This window comes from Scophthalmus maximus, chromosome 15, assembly GCF_022379125.1.
Source record: "Scophthalmus maximus strain ysfricsl-2021 chromosome 15, ASM2237912v1, whole genome shotgun sequence".
Taxonomy (NCBI): domain Eukaryota; kingdom Metazoa; phylum Chordata; class Actinopteri; order Pleuronectiformes; family Scophthalmidae; genus Scophthalmus; species Scophthalmus maximus.
The window spans coordinates 10288737-10312500 of NC_061529.1; the positions used below are offsets into that span (position 1 = coordinate 10288737).

At 46.2% G+C, this 23764-nt stretch overlaps 2 long non-coding RNA genes across 2 annotated transcripts in view; one reads left to right on the plus strand and one right to left on the minus strand.

The window, feature by feature from the left end:
* Nucleotides 1-155: 155 nt before the first annotated feature.
* The window catches only part of LOC124851029, a 26578-nt gene continuing 2969 nt past the window's right edge, over nucleotides 156-23764 (plus strand). The window contains exons 1-4 of the long non-coding RNA XR_007032212.1: nucleotides 156-981; nucleotides 12329-12438; nucleotides 21334-21482; nucleotides 22673-22835. This is a non-coding gene — a long non-coding RNA (uncharacterized LOC124851029). The remainder of the gene's footprint in view (nucleotides 982-12328; nucleotides 12439-21333; nucleotides 21483-22672; nucleotides 22836-23764) is intronic.
* Nucleotides 3194-17935, minus strand: LOC118286264. Its single transcript, XR_004785348.2, has 3 exons — nucleotides 17887-17935; nucleotides 17611-17793; nucleotides 3194-3703 (listed from the first exon to the last, which is right to left on the minus strand). It is a non-coding gene; the product is annotated as an uncharacterized LOC118286264 (long non-coding RNA).

Consider the following 23764-nt stretch of genomic DNA (forward strand, 5'->3'; position numbering starts at 1 on the left):
CTCGACAGTTTGGAAAACCAAATTTATGTGTCCGCTGGCACTTAAGTTTTTACTCGTAAAAAATATTTCAGTAGTTGGTTCATGCTGATGAGTTGTTATTTACGTAGCTCCTCGGGGTTAAGGCAAAACCAAAATGCTATTTTCAACCCAGATGATGCAACGGGATAATGATGAACACATTAACGAAGTGGCTCGGTTATTTACCGAGCGTGTGCCTGTGTCCAGGGGTTGCAATTAAAAACGGTTCGCACTCACAAGCCTGAGTCCTAATGACCTAACATCTCAGACACCTACCAAAAAAAAAAGGCTCATTATCTGTTTAGTCGGCCGGGTGTGTTTGTCATCAGTGGAGTGACTTGCTCTGAGTAATGCCTCCTGTGGAATAAATACAGTCAACACTTAGTAACGAGAAATAGAACATGTTCTATTTTACATACTGGAGTTGAAATTATTACCTAAGTTTTACATTTAACTATATGAAGAATGTCACAAAAATATGCCCATTCAGTTCCATTTATTATGCTGCTTATTATGCTGCTTGATGTATATTTTTGGGGGAAAATTTCATCCAATAAGACGCGTGTAAATATCTTCCATTCCCTCATTTTGATATTTTTCAACTTCAATTTACACTATTTGTTTTTCTTTTTTTGTCGTTCTTCCGCTGGTTCTACCCTCAGCTCCTTTCTGATATCTTCTCTTTATCATTTGTCCAGTTGCCCTTCCCCATTAAGAGCAGTTTTTGCCAAAGGCCAGGACCCTGTGTCCATTGATTGTGTTGAGGATCAAGTCACATCATGGGTGACCTTTGATCCCACGGTCCACTCTGGCTCTTGGCCTCAGTGTGCAGCTGTGGTCAGAGTTGGCATTCCTCCCCTGTATAGGTCAGAGCACCATTAGCCTCCACTGTAAAGAATGGACGACCGTTTGTGAAGGCTCACCAACTGACAGTGACAATCTACATGAGAAACAAGTTAACCGGTGACCTCTTTCTGTTTCTTGTCGTTGTTGTTGTTCCTCGCAAAGCGTCAGTGGTCTGGAATGAATGTAATTCGCTTCAATCCCCACCACTTACATCTCCCCTTATTAATCTTTTGTGTTGTGTTATAAGTGTTATATCTGAAATCACGAAACAGACACGCTGTCGAGGAACCATTAAATGTCAAACGCTGTGCATCTTCATGCATGCAAATTACATCATTCATGGTAAATTCACTTGATGAATGATTGTTGAAGTCACCGAAAGACTTCCGATCACTGTTGTTGCACTACGTAATGGGATTTTAATGGCTCTGATAGCCAAAACACATGTCCCAACCACGCCGCTACATGGAGGTTCAGACCTGGTCAGTGAGGCTGATGCACATATGGTACTTTTCTTTCACAGTGACTGAGTCTTACTCTCTCTGGAGTCCTTTTTTCATTTATTTTTTATTTTATTGTTTCTCTTTTTTACTTCTAACTTCCTCAGTCTTTACCTTGTGTTCGGTGCACAGAACCACGCTCATATACTGCTGTTTTCACCAAGCTCCTGTGAGCGCTGAAGAGACTGGAGACATCTCCAAGCCTTTTGGGACCTCTCGGCCACGGGTGTCTGCGGGGCTGTCTGTGTTGGAGTCTGTTTCCTTTAAAAGCCTAAGAGAGCGAAAGACCTCGTGGTTTCTCGGATCCTTTGAAATTCTCTTTTTTTCTGATTGATCCGCAGACCAATTCAGTAAACCCAGAGGAACAAAACCCTGCTCACATGCTCCAGGGAAGAGCATTGGTTTTTGAAGCCGATGGTATTTGCGTTTCACGGAGGCAAACCGTGAGATGTGTTGATTTGTCCTGGGCATCCGTTGCTCCACAGGCTTTCACATGAAGACGTTGGCTCGCTCTGAACTCCTTGCCAATTTTGTCTCGCTGAGGGACAGGCGGTCTTTTTGTTTTCCCTCTTGTTTCCCTCACCGATCTTCCATCTAAACTTGCCCCCTCCAGCCCACCGCCCCCTCGTACCTCCTCTCCACCCCTCTCCCTGGTCATTTCCACCCCCAAATCTTCCCTGGAACACGTTCTGCTATCGGGATGTTTAGGTAACTTCTCCTCCTCTCTCACAAACTACTTCTGCATGCACTTCTGTCCTCCGAGTGAAGTGCAGCTTGCACAAATTTATCAGACCTGACAAGGACCAAAAAAAAACCCCGTAGACCTCCTTCACTATCAGTGTCTTATCCTTTTTTCTTTCTTTCCAGTGCAGATGGCTGTCAGACGCTGCAATCCCTAACACAGTGTTCAACTGGGATATGTCTTTGATCTCTTTAGACTAATGGTAATGGCTTGTTTTTGTCCGGGGGGGATCTTGACTAGCTGTGTCAAACAGGGATTTCATCAGGGGCAGGAGAAGTGTCTGTTTTTGAATTGTTTTACACATAGAAACTTGCTTGAGTGCCTGAAAGGAAGAACATCATGGAGACAGTGACAAGATGCATGACCACTTTTTGTAGCTTATCAGTGATCAATGTTTGAGCTGCTAATCCCTTGTGCACTTACAACACACATCTCTCAGTGGCTGACTTGATGTGCGCGCGCACACACACACACACACACACACACACACACACACACAAGCCTGAGAACACTTCACTGTAGTGAGTCAAAGAGCGGGAGAGAGAGAGCGCGTGGACGTAGAAAGAGGCCAGTTAACCCTGTGCACTCTGCTTCAGCGAAACTTTCAAAAACAACAGATTTTCCGCGTAATGTCCCACTTCTCTGAAAGTCGATCGCGCGTCTTAATTGTTGTCGCAGCAGTTGGAGTCGCACACTACGCTGACTTTGCCGTGGGCTCCTCCGAGCCATGAAAGCGAACGCACCTGTGATAAATACGCCTGCTATTATCACCCATCGAATCAATTAATTAAATCGTCCTGAAACATTCATGCCACTCGTTACCACACCGATCCCTGAACGGGGAGATGGATTACTGGAGGCATCAGAAGAAAAAAAAAGAAAAGAAAAGACTGATTAAAGCATGTGCTGTTTCCTCCCAATCCTCCGCCACTCATCCATCCGTTCTCATCCTCCTCCAGTTTGTTCGGACCCTTGACGGACACTTTTCCAGTCTCAAAGAGGCCACGGGGGGACGTTCCCATGAACAACCTCCTCAGAGGGCCAGTGCGAGATTATAGTGTGGGGTGCGGTGAAAAAAACAAATAGCTCATTTGAAGTTATTTCTTCATGGAGGGAGCGGGCAGACAGCTGATGGGGACATGTTTAGACAGTTGCCGCTCGGGCAGGCCATTCCTCACCCTCCGCCGATGCACCCACACGCACATGCGCACACATTAGTACATGTGACGTTGTCTATTTGGACACGGCCACACATTTGAACAAATATACAGACACAAAATATAGGGCAGGGCACTTGACTCATCCATTACCCCCCTGCGGACATGCGCACACACACAAACTGAGTGACATTTCATCTCCTCTGCCAACATGCCATAGATTTGCGCAAGCACTCGCCCACGCACACACCAACACACCGACACACAAACACTTGTGTCCTTGATTACGATGCCGTGGTTGGTTGACAAATGGCACGGTGTTCATATTTTGCCTCGGGCATGGTGGTGGTAATGATTCCATAATTGTCCTGAGCGCTCAACGCTCACTTCCAATGAGCATCCAGAAGAACTCCGCAGCTGGCTACACACGCCTCTGAAACCTGCAAAGACACACAGAGACACTCGCGTAAGAGAAGAAGAAAAAGGAAGATTCAGTTGCAGTTGTGGTTTGCCTGAGTCATGAGAAGAATGCTGTTCATTTCAGTGTGTTTGTAGTTAACATCTCTTGCTCAGGCATTTGCTATGTGATCCTATCTGTTATTACACCGAGAAAAAATGTAGCTGAGGGTGAGATGAGCCTGATACATTGAACACGGCAGCTGTGAGCCATATCCAAACCCGTAGACAGTGTTAGAACAGCCTGGAAGATAGGGATCAATGAAGTCGGCTGCCTGCGTTTGTACTGTTGAACTTGCGATTCCAGATTCCTGCTTTGGTACATTTGACCATATCATCAAGGAACATTACACTGACTCTAGCTGCTGTCAGACATTCACTGAAGTCCGGAGATTTTCCTGAACTTTTCCAGATGGTGTGTGTTATTCTCTGTATGTGAGAACGCAAATGTCGTCCAGTATTGCTCCCTAGTGAAATTTCCGGAAAATATGCGAGGGAGCCCATGTGAAAATGCAGCAGCAAAAACTCGAGCAAGTGGGCGTGTTGATGACTGTCAACAAAACACTGCCTTCAACAGCTGAATTTATCGTCATGTCTTGCCCCCTGCATGCTCTACCCAGATGCCACCAAATGTTCTGGAAATGTCCCTGTAGGCGTGAACGCGTCTGACTCCGACAACCTCCTGCTGCGTTCCTCACACGCGAAACGCAAACTCTGGAAAGCGTCCAGGCCCAATTTTCCTGTACATTTTCCAGGGTTCATGTCTGAAAACAGCTTACGTATATCCTTGAACAGACTTGCGCCCAGGATGCTGTGAGCCTGAATGTGGGCTGTGTGAATGTCCCAGCCATCCCAGGTCATCACTTTTGTGTGTCCCCTGGAAACACTTGTCGCCTGTGATACATACAGCTTGTTTCTATATTTGGTTTTGTTGAGCTTGTGTTGTCCAAAAAATGTATACATTTTTAGATTATATACATATATATTTAATACATTATATGTTATATAATACATCCTTATGTTGCATGGTCCATTTGCCTTCTTTGTCTTCTTAACTTGCAGCGTGTTGAGCTCTCCCGGCCACCGTACTGTTGCCTTTTGCTGAACATGCAGAACTCACATGTTACATGTATGATCCTTCCCACGTACAATATATAGCAAGGACCCTATCTGGGTCACCGCTGCAGAATCTCCCTTAGTCTGCACTAAGAATGAGGACAACATTCAAACAAACAATCCATTTTGGCATTACATCATTCCAGCAACTGCTGGGGCAAAAACATCTTGTCCAAATCACAGGGCCACTTCTGTGAAAAGTGGGGTCAGAGATTCTCTGAGAAAGATTCATCCTTGGACCCCATGCAGACTTTAATTAGTGATGAATTAAGCCTCTGGTCTCCGTTTGCTGGAACATGGTCCTTCCTGAAGGTTAGCTCTGCTCGAATACTTCAGGACTTACTTCTCTGAAAGGCTGCCAAGAATGTCAGAAATCCTAGTTGCGTGGGAGCGTCTTGCCGCGTTCCTCCTGGGTTGGTCGGCCGTCCTCCTCCGCTCTGTGTTTCTGCTATAAGCAGTGCCCTCTGCAGGATGCCTGGACCGCATGTGATGATGTAAGCACATTTCTCAAGTGCTGTGCAACTGCCTGTGGCTATGAAGCGACGCAGGGCAGACGGTCTTTTGAATTTCTTTCTCGCTTCTCGCTCTCGCTGGAAGTACAGAAACCACTGCTTGCTTTGATGTTCATAAGGTTAAGAGATTTAAAAAAAAGAAAGAGGTTTTGTCACTGTAAAAGCTGATGCATTCATAAAATATAGCTCATTTAGAGGCACATTCGCACTGTCTGAGCATTCATTTGTATTCGTGGTGAGGAAAGGATATAACATCATCACCCTCTGAAGCCGGTATCCACGTGTTATTATACGAGTAGCAGTGGGAGGCTTTCCTACAGTGAGCCAAAAGAAGTGACGGCACATGTCACAGACAGACTCAATGCACATTTTTCTGTGCATGTGTTTGAATGCAAAATGCGGCACTGGCACTGATGCAAACTATATGTTTGATATGTGGAGGGTATTCCAGATTCAGTGTGTGTGTGTGTGTGTGTGTGTGTGTGTGTGCCTGCGTGTGTGTGTGTGCGTGTGTGTGTGTGTGTGACAGATGATGGTGTGGCCTGGTTAGCAGGTCTATCCATACTGAGCTGTTTAGTAAAGCCTTCGAGTTCTGCCGCGTGGTTTGGAGGAGGTCTATATCAGGCTGCTTAGGAAGGCCTTCGGGGTCCTCTATGTTAATTAACTAATTACTTTGCTAATTGGACCCATTCGATGTGGCCCCCTTCCCCCCACAGCCAAACCTCTGCTCTGCTATCTCCTCTGAAGCCCCGTAGCACGCAGCCTCCCACACATCAACACGCCGGGCTTCCCCCGAAACCAGTCACTCCTCTGAGTCTAAAGAGTGGGATTGTGTTTTAAAAGTGAACGCGCTGAGACACAAGCGCTGTCTGATTCTCAAGTGAAGGGATGGGTAGTTGTCATGCACAGTATGTAGGGTGTGTTTGCTTTCCCAGACACAGATTAAGCTTAGTTGGGGAGTAATATGTTATCTTCAGTGAAGGCTCTCCATCATAGGGAATATAGGCCAGGATTTAGTTTAATCTGTGCTTAACCTGTGGAAATGTTATGGTCGCTATGCTTTGTAGTTAATACACAAAACCTGTGGTCTATCAATTACTTTTTCTCTAGGTTGGGTAGATTGTTTTACTATATGATTATTTGGATGATTAAATATATAGTCTATTATTGTAAATCTTTAGTTACAAGTGTACCAGGGGCTTGCAATAGAAGTGCTGGTGGATATTTTTTCACCTGTCAATAGTTGAGAGCAAATAGTCGTGTGTGTGTGTGTGTGTGTGTGTGTGTGTGTGTGTGTGTGTGTGTGTGTGTGTGTGTGTGTGTGTGTGTGTGTGTGTGTGTGTGTGTGTGTGTGTGTGTGTGTGTGTGTGTGTGTGTGTGTGTGTGTGTGTGTGTGTGTGTGTGTGTGTGTGTGTGTGTGTGTGTGTGTGTGTGCGCCTCGATATCTTTTCTCCCTTTAGCCTTCTCTTTCCTCCAGTTTTTTTTCTTTGCTCGTGTCTTCCCCTCTCACTTCCATTACCTTCCCCTTTCCCATTTCTCACCACTTCCTCATATCTTTCCAATTTATTTTGTCATCTCTCTCTCTCTCTCCTTTTCCATTTCTCCTACTCTTCCCACTTTGCCTTCGCCCCTGCTGCTGCTTCTCCTCTCTCCCTTTCTTTCTTTCTTCACCCCCTTCCCCTCTCACCCTCCTTTGGAACAGGGAGTTCTGGGTTGGGTTAAAGCAGCAGCTGCAGACGGAGCAGCTGCTCTGTGTGTGTGTGTGTGTGTGTGTGTGTGTGTGTGTGTGTGTGTGTGTGTGTGTGTGTGTGTGTGTGTGTGTGTGTGTGTGTGTGTGTGTGTGTGTGTGTGTGTGTGTGTGTGTGTGTGTGTGTGTGTGTGTGTGTGTGTGTGTGTGTGTGTGTGTGTGTGTGTGTGTGTGTGTGTGTGTGTGTGTGTGTGTGTGTGTGTGTACACACATGCCACAGCTTGTCCCCTCCACCAGGCTGCTTGGGCAGGGTTTGGTCCCAGCAGGGTACCACAACCCTGCCAACACCCGAGCAACCAACCAGTCACATCACATGTGTGCTGAAAACGCACACACACACACACACACACACAGACATAAGAACCATATGCACATACATACACACAATTTCAAACACATTTATATTCAAATACACTCCTATTCAATGAGAGAACCAGTGAATCATTCTGTTATGGTATGGAAATATATGCTTAAAACTTGGAGTTTGTGACACAGAGAAGGCACAAAAAATATTATGTGTATGATGTAAAGAGATGAAGAATGAGGCAGGTGTTTTTCTTTTTTCGTGAAAAATTCTGGAGTCCCTTCACATTGTAGGCTCCAAGGTTTAGTGCCCAGGGCAATGTTAAGCTGAACTCTCTGTGTCTGAAGGTGAAGGGGGATCATCACATTTCATAGTCAATGGATAGTCCTCAGAGGCTTTTCATCCTGTACAGAGGCGATTTCCATTCGCCCTTCCTGCACGAGTGCGCGAACCCCCCCCCTCCTACACACCCCTCATCATCAAATTATAGCCATTTTTAAAGCGTTCTCAAGTTGCCGTTGTCCTTGTTTGGGTGCCGTAATGAGAGACAGGCCTGAGGCAATGATTTTTTTTTCTTTCAGGTAAACAAATAAAGCTATAGGATAATATTTGCTTTAGATGGCCTCTGTGCTGTCTGGTATAAGGGGTCTGGTTGGTTATGACTTCAGCGGGGGAGGGGGGGGGGGGGTATGAAAGGAAAAGAAGAATGAACAAATGGAAGGAAGAAAGAAAAGAGAGAAAATGAATGGCAGCAAGACAGACACAAGACCGAAAGCGAAATGAGTGGCGAGAAGAAAGAGATTGGTGCTATCATCCAGTTAGCGGCGGGTGCTGAGGGAATACTGTCCTGTCACTGGAGCCAGCCATGCAGAAGGGGAGGCAGGCACTTCTATTGCACCTCGGCGTCTGTCTGCGTCAGTGCAGCATCATCTTATTGCCTTGTCGCTGCTTACTCTGTGTGACCACACTTTCCTACGCTCCGAGAACCCTGGACCACTTTTTTTTTCCTCTTTTAACTCTCCCCTCTCTCTTTTCATTTATCCCTCATATATCTGTTCTTTCTTTTTCCTGATTGCCTGGCTATCTGAAGAACATCCATCTCTTACTCCTCCACTTCATTCATTTCTTTTCCCCCTTCCTGCCTTCACAACCTCGAATACCCCAATTCATTTCCCCGACTTTCTATCCCCCTCCCTCCTCCTCGTCATGCTCCAACACTCGTGTGGGAACTCTGACATTATGCCTGTGGTGTTGTGGCCTTGGCCTGTGGGTCAGTTCTTAGGCCCAGAGGGGTGCTGCTCCTCTTGCCTCCACAAAATGGGGGTACTGGGCAGTGTGCTGGACTGGAAGGATGAACAGCTGGAGTGCTGGAGGCCAGTGGGGGCCAGCAGAGGCCACAGAGGTCAGAGCCATTCAAAACCTTGGCTCCCAGCTCAAAGGTACGGGGTGAAAGAGGATCATGCTTCTGGAGGAGAAAAAGAGCTCTTGTTTCCCCGCTGCTCACAAAGGACACAGCCATGCAGTCAGCCAAGCAGACTCTCCCAAACAACAACCCCATCCTTCTCTTGTCATGTGATTACATTTTCTGTGTTTCCATGCACTGCAACAGGAATTATTACATTTGTGCTGCAGCATAGCGATAAAATATGGTGTTTGTTTTTAATAAACCAAGCTGTGTCTGTATACATCTCCGGCGCTGTTGCTGGCAATATATAACACGTGTCTGTGGAGTGTTCATCTTTTACATTTATGATGCTCATATAGGAGGGGAAGAAGTCAATAACTTTCAGGGCCTAGTGCAGAGCCACTAAGCCATTCCCTGGTCTTGCCGTATCGAAAAAGCAACTTTTTTTGATTAGTAAACAGTGGAGCATGCCCTTCAGGGTACTTCCCGGGACTGGGAGGGACGTAAAGGTTAATCTTCAGTTTATTGCCACCAGCAGTCAGACAGATAGTATCTTTTAAAATTCCTTGTCAGGCGCTATTGATCCACTGACATCAGAAGCCCCCAGACATGACATTTCTTGTTTCCCATGCTGCCTGGACCATTACATGACCATCTATATTTACTATTCAAGAAGACCCTCAGCATCACTCTGCGGCACCCGGCTAAATACTCGCCTCTTTTTGTTTTAAACAGCAGTAATGGTAGTATCAGCTGAGAATCTTAAGGCCAATTTCTACCTCTCCAGCGTAGTCACGTCACAGACCGACATGCACCTCCCTTAAAATGTCACGACGTAGATCGCATCAATTGCTCGTGTTATTCCAGAGGGGCTGTTAGTGAGAATGCAAAAATATGTGCATATGTTGCTCCGGACATCATGGTCTGTAACTTCTCCGGCCAGCCCCCCTAGTTAAATGTTTGAGTGGGCCCATGTGAGAATACAGCAGCGAGCGATTGTGCGCATTGGTGATTGTAAAACAAAAACCCTGTGGCTGAATTATCATCGTGCTTCCTGCTTTCTGCATGCTCTACCCAGTATGTTCCGGAAATGTTCTTGTTGGTGTCGCCGCATCTGACCCAAAGGAAATGCCTGGACGCAATTTTTGCGGACAATTTGCGGAGTTCATGTCTGAAAGCAGTTTTAGCGGTTGGACATGCACAGAAACACTCCCTCTGCTTCGGTTGGATGGTGGAACGCATCACCTTCTCCGACTCCGTCTTTTGAGCACTTTCCGTGAAATTAACTGTTGTTCAACATTTATTAAGTCCTACTCCAACATGATCCACTCAATTTCAGTCTCTAGCTTACTCTAAGGGGTAGGCTCAATGTGTCGAGTGTGTGTATTAACTAGACTTTAAGCCAAGTCAATGGGCAGATTGATAAGGCCTCCTCTCCCCGTTGCGACGAGCCGCTTTTTTCTGCATTATCGCGCCTATTAATCCCAGTATGTATTTTATATTGAGAAAGACAATGGGGTCAGACTGCCGAACGCCCCGCTTCTCCTCTTCCCCTCGCTCTCCACTCAGTGTCTTCTTAAGATGCTGGCCTGTGATGGGAAATCTATATGGTGCGAGAGGCCAATTTAGGTGGCTCCAACAGCGTGGGTTTGAAGAGTGAGCAGCCAGGGTAAACACGGTGCACAACGCCTCCACTCTCTAAATGATTTCAGCGCAAGGAGATGTGAGGGGATGGTATTTTTCATCAACTGTTTTCCTGACACGTGTGGTGTGGGGGAGAGGGGAGCTCCGGGAAGTTTTCCTCTGTTGCCTGCTGCTTCATGCTGGTGTTGTTTACTGGAGTCACTGAGGTATCCCGTGTGCTTGTTGTGCGGTGAGCGTGTCAAAGCCCGCATGTACCGTACGACCTTGTGAACAACCTGTTTGCTGTTTCCTTCTCGGGTCTGCCCAATGCGCAAAAGAAATAAAAGAAATCAAAATAATTAAAAAAATGTAATGTTTGTTTTTTGTTTTCTGTTTGAACAAAATTGAACAAAATTCCCCTTTTAGGCCTATTGTAGTCCGGGCTACAGCACTTCTGAGTCTGCAACTCATTTCTATTTAAGATACGGTGTATCAGGCTTAGTGGGCTGCAATTAATTCACTGCCTCCAGGGCCTCTCTGGCTTTGTATGAGGGGTCAGACTAGGTCAGGCCAGATTTTTTTCCTCTCTCTGAGCGTAAGCAGCACTAGGTTTGTGTTGGATCAGATGAGACTGGGCTAATTCTCTCCAGCAGCTGGTCCTTTTCACTCACTGTTTACCCTCAAATGCAAAATCTGCTGCTTTGCCCTGCCTGCCTATAAAGAAATCTCTTTACACTTCAACTAACCAAATTTAACAATCCTCTTAATTAAAAGCAGAACCGATGCTTTCTTTTTTTCAGGGTGTTTTGATTCAGTTGCGGGGGGGGGCTATTTGGTCTGAAGTAAGCAAAAGCTGTAGATTGGACTGGGTTGGATCTAAATTGAGTTGTGTCATGTATCTTAAAGCCAAGCCACCTCTTTGGCTTTTAAGCCCCGTCATTATCTCTGGTGTCCCTCGTTTTTTGCCTCCCCCCTCGCCGGCAGATTTAGCCGAGGCTGAGCAGCTCTCTGGTCATTTGGTTACTTGCTCGGTGGGTCAGCCAGTTCTCTGTGCTCTCTGTGGCCGCCACCTCTGCATCTGGGAGTTGTTTGCTGAATGCTGTGTCATCAGAGCTTTGCTGTCTTGCCCCAGAGCAAGCTAAGTCTAAACACTGCACTTTGTGGCTGAAAGGCCATCTGTCACGGGGAGGGAATCCGGCTTCTCCTCCAAAAAGCATAAACAGGGGCGGGCTGTTAAGCCGTGGCACAGCTCACTGTCATGGAAATGCCCCATCTGAGTTAGGCTCAGGTCCTAATCCCGCACCCTCCCATCTTTGCAGCTGCTTTTTTAGGGCTTCACGGTTGCCTGTGCATACTCACCGCCTGTTTAGCCGAGAGAGGGGCCTTATGAATAACATTTAATCAGATGAGGCTGGTCAACTGGTCCGATGGTGGTTTACAGCCTGTGTGTGTACGCTAAGCCTGTCATCACACATAGCCTGCCTTGACTTAATGGGTTTACCCACAGGTAGATAAGTGATGTATCTAAATGTATACACAGAGATTTGTCTGGTGATATTCCCAGACAGGATCACATTTTTTAATTATTACACGTGCAGGTGGAAAGGTAGGGTTAAGTTTGCATCCACCACAAACCAAGTGGTAGATGTCAACATTTTGTTTGTGGTTTCACAAAAGTATGACTCAAATCAATTTATTCAATACTTCATTTGTGCAATATAGATTTATTTTAATATTGACTTCTATGATTTTTTTCTCCCCGTCTTAACATAAAAGATGTTTGTGGGGTTTTTTTTGTGTCAAATCTATAGTCAATCTATTGCCCTGAGATAGCAGGTCTGGAGTGTTTGTGATAAGTTGTCTTCTTTTCTCTGAACCCACTCCTCCCTTTATCAATCACAGGACAAGTGTTGGCTGAGCCCCAAAACAGCTACTGAAGAGCAGCAGCCGAGACGGGGACTGAGAGCAGAGGATCCTGACATTTCATACATGATTGCAGAGATTTACGTGAGGTAATTATTGGAGCTATATGTCTGCCAACCCAGAGAAGATCAATTCTTTCAATCAATTCCACTTTTAAGAGGATAGGCCAGATTACCAGGGCTGAGGGGCCGATGTGGACGAGGGGCCCATAATGCTCTTAATAGGTCACTAAAATGTGTGTTAGAACCTCTGCTTGTTGCCAGTGGAGGGTTCCGGTGAGATCAGCCATGTTGCCCTCCCTTCCTCGGATCTTGTCCTTTCTCTCTCTCACTTCTTTCCCCTTCTCCTCTCCCTTCCCCTTTCTTGCAAAATAAATTATTTACAGACTCCCCATTATTGAAAAATTTAGTGGGCAGGGTTTGTCTTTAGTAACTTTATCGGCATGTTTGCAAACAATCAATATTTTCTTTTGCATTTCATTTTTAATCAATAGCTGCACGGATCCAATTTTCCATTGTTTTGGTCAAGGCCAGGTAATGACCAAGTGCATGAGACGGAACAAAAATACAACGGCCGTGTCCAGTTATCCTTCTTTAAGTAATATGTTGGATGTTTTCATTGAATAACAGAATTGCTGTTCATAGTTTTCTGAATGAAATATCTGTTGTTGGTTTTTTTGGTTTGTTTTTTTCTCAAATCTTGACAGTATTGGATGTTTAAAAGTCAACGTTCAGGGGTTACTCAGAAAAACATCTCTTAATATTTTTCCAAAACATACAAAGGCGTATCCATCTGAGAATGGCACAAAAAAAGTACCGTTGTTGTGAAGCGCTTTGTGCAGGAGTTGACATGAGCGTGTATGAGGTGGGGATTTTGCCACAAAGTCCAGTCTTTGTGACTTGCATCAGATAAGGGTGGGGAGTAGTGACAGGATAGATGGGATTGCTGGCCTATTCCCAGCCAGTGCTTATTTAGACATACCAGCCGTCTGGTAAGTCAACAGTGGGGAAGGACAGGGACGCACACGAGCGGCAGAGAAACCTGAGACCAGAGACCAGAGCTGGTGTCAAGCATCTCGGGATGGGATTTCTGGCCCAGGATCAGTTTTGTGTGTCACCCCACTGGGAGTCAAACTGCAGAGAATTGGAACTGATTACTGATCTCCGTCGGGCAGCCCGTCTCTGAAAGACATGGTGAACACACACACACACACCCTGACCATGGTAACCTGTCCAGTGTTTCTAGCACTCACTGGGGAGGAAGGTCACCGGGGCCCTGTCAACAGTGGAAGCTACAATTCACCTCAAGCCTTGTGTTGGTAACAAAAGAAGGAAAGAAAACACAACTAAAGGGGTGAACAAACCCCCCAGAACATAATCCATCACGACTCAACACCCATGAGCACACCATGCTCGGAGCTATGGTAATTTAAAGATTATATATATACATATGAGATTATCATTGATGTTATTCCAGTGTAAAACACGTGTGTTGTGATGCAAGCTTCTCTGTTCTGTGTTTTGGTAGCCAGTCTCGGAAAGCATTCATGTTGGTAAGTGTGCACATTATTGTATGTGAGAGCCTTTTTTTTTCTCTTTTTGTGCGATTTTTGTCGTTTCTTACTGGTTTCCCTGCTGTGCGGTGCCTGTACCTGATTCTGTGAGCTGCTGGCTCCACATGCCCAGTGTTCGTGAATGGTCACATAACATGCTTCTTTGAGGTGCGTTGGTATGGATGGGGATTAATACTAATACGGAGCTAAAACGCTCGTCTGGACAGAGATCGTTTTAGTCTTACATTGCCTTTTCAAAATGTAAACATGTTAGTATGGATGCAGCCTTAGTCGTGCGTCTGGTTGGGAGGAGGTGAGGAGACAAAGGTCGGAGGAGGTGTGGCCAATTTGTTTTGGTCGATAGAAGATACTAATGCTAGTATAACATCTTGTGGACATAAACAGTGTATGTATAACCTTTAAGGCCTTTATTGATATATATTTACATCCTTAAATGTTCTGGGATTTGGATTCATCTACATTTATGTTTGAGGGTGTACTTGTTTTTACGGGGCCGCAAACCTTAAATTCTCAGCTATTTGCTGGTAAATCTGGTGTTAGTGTCTGAACTCATTAACACTGCTTTGGATGCAGAAAACAGTGAAGCTTAATTATTTGTGGGAACTTTCAGCAAAACGCCAAATGAGCATTTCATTCATCTCACTACAGCATTTAGTGCCTGTAGGCCTTCACCGTACAACCATACAATTAACTGGATCGGGATTTAGTGCCTGGCCCGAATGCTGCTGAGAGCACTTCCTTCAGCAGCAGTTATACTTTCAGACATGTTAATCACGGATCCTGATGACTCTGCCATACATTTGGTATAGGACTGCTGTCTGGATCCTGCCGCGCATGGCTCTAAATCACTTCTGAGGCTTTGTGGTGATTTTTTTTTTTTTTTGGAAAGTTCCAGTGATGGTGGAGCTGGCTGCCCCACAATGCCAAGTTGGAACCACCTTGAGGAAGGCCCCCCCCTCACCACATGAAGGTGAATTATTTTTAAGCAATGTTTTTTTCTAATGGCTTGTTATATGTGAGTGAAGGCAGCCAGGGCGCTGAGGATTTAATTTTTTTCTGTGCATTTGATTCCTTTTTTTTATTTTTACCCCTTCTCTGCCACTCTACAGTCACCAGCACATACCTCTGAGACATCTGCAGAAAGGTTTGCATTAGCATGTGAAAGGGTTCATGCAGACAAAGCTATGCATTATGTATTCACAGCATTTGTATGAAATGCAGCCGCTGTCATTCTCGCTAGCCTGTAATCTACTGGCAATAAATTTCCGGCAGAGCAGGGAGAACAATCTAAAGAAGACACGTGGGCTACCACTACACCTACTATATACCATGCGCCGCTTACATGAAAAAAACCTCCCTGTGTCCTCCATCCCAAGGAACATCAAATGCGAGGAAGTGTCGGATCTGTCAGAACTAGCTGAGCTTACTGTCTGGTGGCAAGACACACTATCAAGTGGCCCGTGTTAATGAGGAGGAGGTTGTTTTTCGTCTTACCCAGAGGCAACGCAGGCAGGCGGTAAACAGAGCATTTGATCCCTGAGACTTGTTGTGTAGTTGTCACTTTACAAAAATCAGTCACAGCCCCCTATATGAGTGTGTGTGTGTGTGTGTGTGAATCCAACATTGCTTGGAAAACTATGATGAATGTGGAAGATAGAGACACAAAAGCCACCCTCTTTTTTGGGACAAACCATGGATATTATTGGAAAAGTGACGAACATATTTCATTTCCCAATGATTTTGTCGAATAGAAACCTTCTCGATTTAGGAAATGTCTGACATGTATCCAGACACAAACTTGGACACAGTTTGTGAAGTTGTGGTGCGTGAAAATAAAATTGTATTAGGGTATGTGTTGTTTTGGTACTGGGCACCAGCTTGTTTTATGATGTGGCTAATTGCGAAGCATGTGACTGATAAGCCGTTTGCACACGGCATGGGCTGACGTGTTCCTGCTTGTCTGCGTGCGCTGGCTGCCTGTCATCAGCCCGTCTCGTGTCACGGTAAACTGAGCTTTCAGGGCGGCAGTGACCGTGGGGCCGCCACAGCTGCTGCTGCCGCCGCTGCCGCTTGAGCCAAGCAACAGCGGCGTTTAGCCAAACACAGTCAGAGACGCGGTGGGCCGATGTGAAGCGCACAACCCCAAATTGCGATCGTCTTTTGTGCGCTGTCCCGTCCCGCGACGCGCCACGCCGTTTCACTGTTGTACCAGCTATGTCGCCGCGCATGGATCCGTCAGTGCCTTGCTCCACCTCTTTCATTGTTTCTCTCTTTCTGCGCCTTTTCAGTTTTTTTTCTCCTTCTTAGAAGCAATGATGGACGGTTTCGCGCCCTAGGATTTTAGTGTCACAGCTAAATGTGTGTTTGCATGGCTATTAGTGAGGCCCACTGAGGGATGAGTTGCACACTCTCCTGACCCCCACACAGTCAGTGACAGAGCATTCCCTCTCTCTCTCTCTCTCTCTCTCTCTGCCTTTGTTATGTGGTTTGAATTGGTCCAAACTAACCACCATGTCATTGATAACTTTTCATTCCTGCATTAGATCCATGTCACTCCGTGGAATGCGTCGTGGAGTCAAAAAAAACCATCTTCACAAGTTGTGTGCTCGTTGCAATTTGAAAAGTGAGAAACTTTCTGAAGTGCCAAGCAGGAAGTGCGTCTGCTTCACCGTGGTTGCTTAGTGGGCTGAACATGCACGCGAGACGCCTGGCGTGCAGATCTAATGTCTCTCCCAGGACCCCCCTTCCCCACCCTCATTACCAGAGAGCTGCTTAATGACAACGTCAATATTGATCACGGCGCAGCGAAGCACTGGAGGACGTGTGGTTAGTGGGCCGAGCGGGGGGAGGACATCCAATGATTTTCTTTTTTTTAAACTTCCCTCATCCCTCATTCATTCCATTTTGCATCCTGGAGAAAAGCTCCGACTCAGCAGCATTTGGCTCTTACCTTCCTATACTTCCATCTCCCGTACATCTATCTCAATTTGTCTCCATTCGCTTCCCCCCGCTGTCATGCTGCGTACTAGTTTTGCCATCTTTACCGACTGAGATGGTTCAGCATAGGTGTGAACGGGCCATGTTTTGGCAGCCCGGCGCCTGTGCGAACTTAAGTAAGCAGATAATTGCGCAGTAGCGTGATATAAACATGGCTTAGAGAAGAGAGAGAAGAGTTCAATATATAATCTGTCAGGAGGAAAGAGTCGAATATAGAAGCCAGCTAAACTGATTACATTTTCGCACATGTAGCTCTGCAGTAAACAGGCTTTTCTCTGCACAAATGTGGTTCCCCTCGCAACAAAGATAATGCACCTGCGTGTTGATCAACAAGTATTGATTATCTCTCTTGCTAATTGGGCCCAAGTTAATTACTAGCAATTAAAATCAGGAATGATACATTAGCACAGATGCAGTAGACATTGCGGTGGGCCCTGCGCAGACGCATGCATATGTAAACATGCATTCATTCCAATAACACCAACACTACTCAACTCAATAAAAATACACTCACAGAAATAATCAAATTTGAAGCCCCCCCCCCCCCCGACAACAGTGCAACTTCCCGGTGTCAGGTAGATAATTCAATTTACATCACTTTCACAAGCTCAGGTTAAGGGACAATGACAGAGTCAGTAAAAGAGAAGAAACGGGTCGACTTTACTTTATTCCTGGGAAAACCCGGTTTTACCTGGAGATCTCTGGTGCCGAGGATCTTCTCCTCCAAAGCCTCGCTGCTGGGCTGATAAGCTCTGCTGCCTCCCCAAGCCCAGGTCGCATTCCTTTTGATCAGGCCTGAAGTTCAGCCGAGCGTGGCTTTCACCTTTTAGCCCCGCTGTCCTTAAGCTGGTCGGTGGCTGCCTCTGCTCCCATACTGCAACAACAAGAGGAAATGAAGGAAGTTTCGTCGACTGGCACCTTATCTGGTCAGGGTCAGTGCAGTGATCCCCGCAAATTAGCCCCGGACCTGAGTGAGTGTGTGCGTCTGCTTCCCCGCTGCTCCACAGCCTCAGACAGTTGACAAAACGGCCAGGATTCTGTGGTCAAACATCAAAGCCGTCAGATGGAGAATGAAGATGTTGTTTCGTTTTTTTTTTCTTCCTCTCATTTTGCAGCATGTGCTTGCAGTTGGTTGGATAATTAACGTTTTTTGGAGCAGGAATGTAGTAAACCGTTGAAGTTCACGAACTCAAACATCTGTGGATTGTGGGGTCTCTTTTTTCAGTCTCCAAAAAAGAACCATGATTCACCGTCTAAAATGCTGCACAGCACTACTGTGCATAGGAAATGGCCCCAATGTCTGCCGTTTCCAAGATTACATCATGTGTCACTTTGCCTCGCAGTTAACGATAAATGCGAAACTCCGCGTCCAGGATTCAGTGGCTGGGAGTTGGTTAAAGAGTGTACTTATTCCTTGCACAGCGTCAGACCAAGGAAATTCAATACAAGCTGTGACAATATGAATGTCTGTCCCAGAATGCCTTTTAACGTGTCTATAGGTTCAAAAAGCTTCTACGTGCAGGGCCCATGAATCTGCATTCCAGGGCTTCTAAATGACACAGGCGCTGCTTGGGAAATTGGATTCATTACTCCGGCCACTGATAGAACGATTACCACATGACTGATACTCGTCCCCACGCTTTCATTCCTTTTCTCTTTGATGCCCAGCATTTCTCTTTGTTCCCTCTGTTTCTCTCTGCTATACTCCACTTCAGTAATGCGATTGTGTCCCAGAACACAAGTGATAAATTTATATATTTTTACAAAAAATAACGATTGCTTTTACAGATTTCTACTCTCAATGCCCTTATTTTTCTGTTTTCCTTTTTCACTCTTTTCTATCTCTCTCTCCCTCTCTCTCTGTCTGTCTCTCTCTCTCTCTCTCTCTCTCTGTCTCTCTCTGTCTCTCTCTCTCTCTCTCTCTCTCTCTCTCTCTCTCTCTCTCTCTCTCTCTCTCTCACACAGATTGGATGATCTATCCAAAGTGGGAGAACTGTTTTTATTCTGCCAACTGTGCAGAGATGATGTGGATGTGGCGAAGTGCTATGAACAGAGATGTGTTATTCCCCTCCTCGCAGGGCTATTCTTGACTAATTAAAGATTCATGCAAAGCGATGTGGCAACTTCGACGGATCAGTTGCAGTTGCCGTAAAGCCTTCCGAAGCTCCTTTCGCCGTGGATTTTCTTGCAAGTGAGGCCTTTAAAGAACGGCACCTCCGACCCCAACAAACAGGGCTGAGCTGGAGATGATTGATGTGTCTCGGGGAAAATCCATCCCATAATTTCACCTTTTCACCTCGGAGGTGCTTCCTCGTAGGACCCATATTAAAGCTTAATTCTGCCAACGAGGAGCAGGCGGTGTTTTAAAGGGAAGAACACATGTCTGCGAGGCCTGTTCCTCCTTATCTAGCAGCTTCAGCCTCAGCCAAAGATAGATGTCTGCCATGCCAGCATGTTTATTTTCCTTGCCGATTAGCTCCGATTAAAAGCAGACCATGTTGTCTCTCTCGCTCCTCCGATTTGTGCCTTTGTGTGTGTGTGTGTGTGTGTGTGTGTGTGTGCGTGTGTAGGGAGTCCTCCGATCCTCCCTGTGTGGGTGTTCATGTGAGAGTCTCCGTTATTTCATCTCCACTAGGCTGCACATGATAATTAAGCCATGGGGGGCTGGGAGAGGGAAGGTGGGTTACAGCTTACAACTTTGAGTAATTCGGTACCCCCCCCCCCCAACCCTCCTCTGTCTCCTTACAGCCCACCTTAACCCTCCCCTCCTGCCCCCACGTCCCCCTCGGCCTCCGCTCCAATCCCACCGCAGGCTGTGGGAATTTTCTTTAGTCACACTTGGCTTGCCAGGTAAACAAGCCTGAGTGGGGAGACGCGAGCACAGTCCATGGGAGCAAATAAAACAGGGGAGGATGTAAATGGATTTATCACTGAGCCACCCCTCACCCGCCTGCAATACCCTCACCTCCCCTCCCACATCCTCCACCCCTGCGCTCTTCCCTCCCGAGTGAGGTGGCACTAGGCTGACTTGGCAGTCTCCTTTCACGAGTCAATTGCAGACTTCGGGAACTCAGGTGCTCGGAGAGCTCCGAAGTGGCGACGTGGGGACATTTTCTCTAAATTTATTTTCCATTCACTCTTGCCTGCAAAGGAATTTTTTTCTCCTTCTCTCTCTCTTTCTCTCTCTCTCTCTCATTGCCTCTCTCTGTCGCTCTCCATCACTCTCAGTCTCTTTGCCACTGAAACAGCGGTGGTAATTCTCTGAGGCAGCTGTGTCAACTCTGTCTTCAGTTCAACTGTGAATGATAACAGTGCACTACCTGTAAGCCCTTCAGCTCAAGCAGACACACATCCCCCGCTCCTCTCCTCCCTAAATTATCTGCCGCTAATCCAGATCAGAAAGTTAAAAAGCAGGTCAAGCGTGAAAGCCTTATGCTGAGTAATGAGAGAGAGAGAGAGACCCATGTCTGTGCGTCTGCATGTGTACACGTGTGAACTCATGAGTGCGTATATGTGCGTGTGTGTGAGGACAGAATCCTACCAGAGCCCTCCAAGGCCTCCTTTTCAAAGGAGTCTTTCAATCGGAGGGCAGGAAGAGCAGACTCAAACCAAGACCACCATAAACAGACTCTTCTGTTTTATAACAAGCCCGGCCTGCCAAAAACAGCTCACGAGGTTTCCATGCACTTTGAATGGGAAATATGGATTCAACTGGAATACAGTATGAGGGTCGGGAAGGAGGAAAGAAAAAGGGAAGAGATGGAGAACCAAAATCACATCCCCCTGTTGACAGCAGCCAGGTGTGTGCAAAAGCAGAAAATCTATTCCAATCGATCCAGAAGAGCTGGGCTGAGGCAGAGAGATTGGGTTGTACACTGCTCCCGCTCCTCGAGGGAGCCTTGATCACGGTTATAGCCCCCTGTGTTAATTAAGGTGCTTTGACATTTCAGCATTAGCCCGGTCTCTCATCTTGGCACTCTGGCGAATCTTTTCCAGGCTCCTGAGAGCTTGTGCTTGGGAAGGGATGAAAGAGCGTTATGGCACCATTGTAAGGAGGGAGATGGGCTGGATGTGCGGGCCTTGACGGTGCACAACCCGCTGGGAGTGTTCCATCCACCTGTCTCGGGTTGATCCCGTGTGCGTGTGTGCACGTGCGCACCTCTGCAGTGCGTTTTCGACCGAGACCTGCTAATCGATTGATCTTACGAGGCAGCATTATCCGTCCTAATCCCAGGTTGTCATTAACACCCACAGTGTCATTTGTTACGTATCGATCTATTGACCCATTGATTAGATGGTATACAAATGATAACAAACACATTGAAAAGTAGAGAATGAAAGTCAAGGAGAGCGACAGGAATTAATGAGGTTTGACTTTTCCCTGCTTAAGTACTTTCTTTTGCTGGTTGGACAGGGACACACACCATGCTGGACTGTATCCTGTGTGGACCTGGAAATCAAAGATTCTGAGGGCGGGTCTGGGAAACATTCTCTGCACATCATTTGTAGGAACCAAAAATCTGCTGTCGCGCATTCATCTTCATAACCTGCTCAATAAAAGAGGTGGGTATTAAAGTGATAGTGCTCTCTTGCTCTCTCTCTCTCTCTCTCTCTCTCAAGCCCCCTCTCCGTGTACACCTCTTCTAACTCCGCGAGTCCATTCCTGTGGAGAGCCGGTGTTTGTTATGCTAAAGCTGCAGCAACATGCTGTTGAGAGTGCCAGATGCATTAAGGCTCAGTATAGGGAGGGCGGAAAACAGACACCGTTTCAGACATTGCCTGGAGCTTTAGATTTGCCAGCTCTGCCTGTTTCCTTTCTCTAAACAACCACTGACATGCAGGATGGAGGAAAATGCACTCCCCACTCAGATGTTGAGTGCAGTGTGTACGGCAAATGGAATGTTAACTCCAATGTGCATATTTCTGAGCATCGTGTATCACGAAGCTGCGAGTTCCGGGCGACAATTTTTCTGAGAAATAATGTGACATGATGTCTTTTATTCGACTCGTAAAACATTATAGGTAGAATGTCCTTTCAAAAGTGGAACTCCGACTTGCCCATGAGGGATTTATCAAGAGCCATTACTGCGGTCACAGTGAGTTGGTGCGTATGGAACTCGACATGAGCGGCTCGGTAAAGAACTCTCACAAGACCGGAGGACGAGTTGCTTTCAGACATGCACTGAAGTCCGGATATTTTCCTAACATTTTCCAGATGGGCCGTGTGTGAGAACGCAAATGACCGCAAGAGTTGCTCCAGACATTTTTGAGAACTTTTCCCGCCATTTCCAGAAAATGTGAGTGGGGGACTGGTGCGCTGTATGCAGATACTGCAGTTATTTTCATGAATGTAGATAGGTAGCTAGCTGTGCAGAAAGATTACTTTTTACAATCTTACTCCATTTGTCGTTGTTGAATTGTTGATCAAATCTGAAGTGTGGGTGGTGATGTAGAAGCCTGGAAAACATAATTAACATAAAACACGATTGGAAACACAATCAGTTTGTCTCTCTGTCTGTAAGTATTTCACCCTCCTAAGATTTTAGTTTACCCTTAAACAATTGACAAGCAAAAGTTTAGTACTGTGTTTTTAAGAATGAGTTTAACAGCTTAAGGTTAATCAAGGCAGAGAGGTAAACTGAAAGGAGCAAGCCGACATCCAACCACTGAAGTTATAAACATCTTTTAGTGGAGTTGGATGCTGAATTCTTCATGTGACTCTCTGTGTGCTTCCTTTGTGGGTGCATTTGCAGAATTTTGGTCTTCTGACTCTGAAAGCACTTTGGCGTCCCTGCCGCTCCTTGCTGCATTCGAGCAACGCCGACACTTGATGGGAGGTCAGAGTGCTGTGATGGCAGTCGACCTCCAGTCCAACAGCCCCTCAGCTGGTTACTCACATGCCCACATTCATCACTGGTAAGTCCTAACATTAGGCCCCTTCACAGGTTTGCGCCGCAATGTACCATGTCATGCCAGCATGGATTGACGAGCCTCTCCATCACAATACAAAATCCCTGAAAGCAAGCCACGCTTCCTCCACAGAATATCTGAAGCTGTGTGGATTAAACGATTTTAGGGGTAAGCGGGGTCGAATAATTTATAGGGTAAGAAAACAGTCGAGGCCCTAATGAAGGCTCACACAGTAGGAGTCCTGATTTAGGATCACCAACCAGCGGCTCGGCACTCTTTTTCTTGACTTTTAGAAAACAGGGTTGGCAAAACATATAGTCTCAGATATATAGTCCACAGATTCACACTGTGCACAATATGGAGTCATTTAAGTGCATGAGTCACCTAATAGCAAATGTTATTTGCTCTATACTTGCAGACTTTACTGACCAGCCAGCTGCAGCTGGCCTTTTGAAATTGTCAGGACTTTCTTCTGCACTTTGGTTTAGTATCTGCCCTGCAATAAATGGCTGAAATGTTTTCCCATAAGAATCTCACATAATCCTTTGCAATGAAACAACATCACAAGATATAGTGACTGACAGACCTGCTGTGGGATATCAGCTGTATAAAGGACTGGGAACGTGGGCTTATTCCTGGGAGCCAGTGGAGAAGTGTGGAGAGGAGTATGCGGAATGTATCCCAATGAACCACAGTTTAGGACAAACCCCCTGTTCAGAGAACTTTGTGAGCTCACCGAGAGTTGCTCTCACTTTCCTCTCCACCATTCCCCCCCTCCACCATTCCTCAGCTGAACGTTTTCCCTTCAGCTCAAATCGGTTGGCCTCAGGCATAGCAATGGCATGATGGGAAAACAGGGGCGTCCTGCGTGTTGCATGTCTCACATCTGCTCTTGCCACCACTGCGGAGACGTGGATGTCAGCTGACGTCCCCAC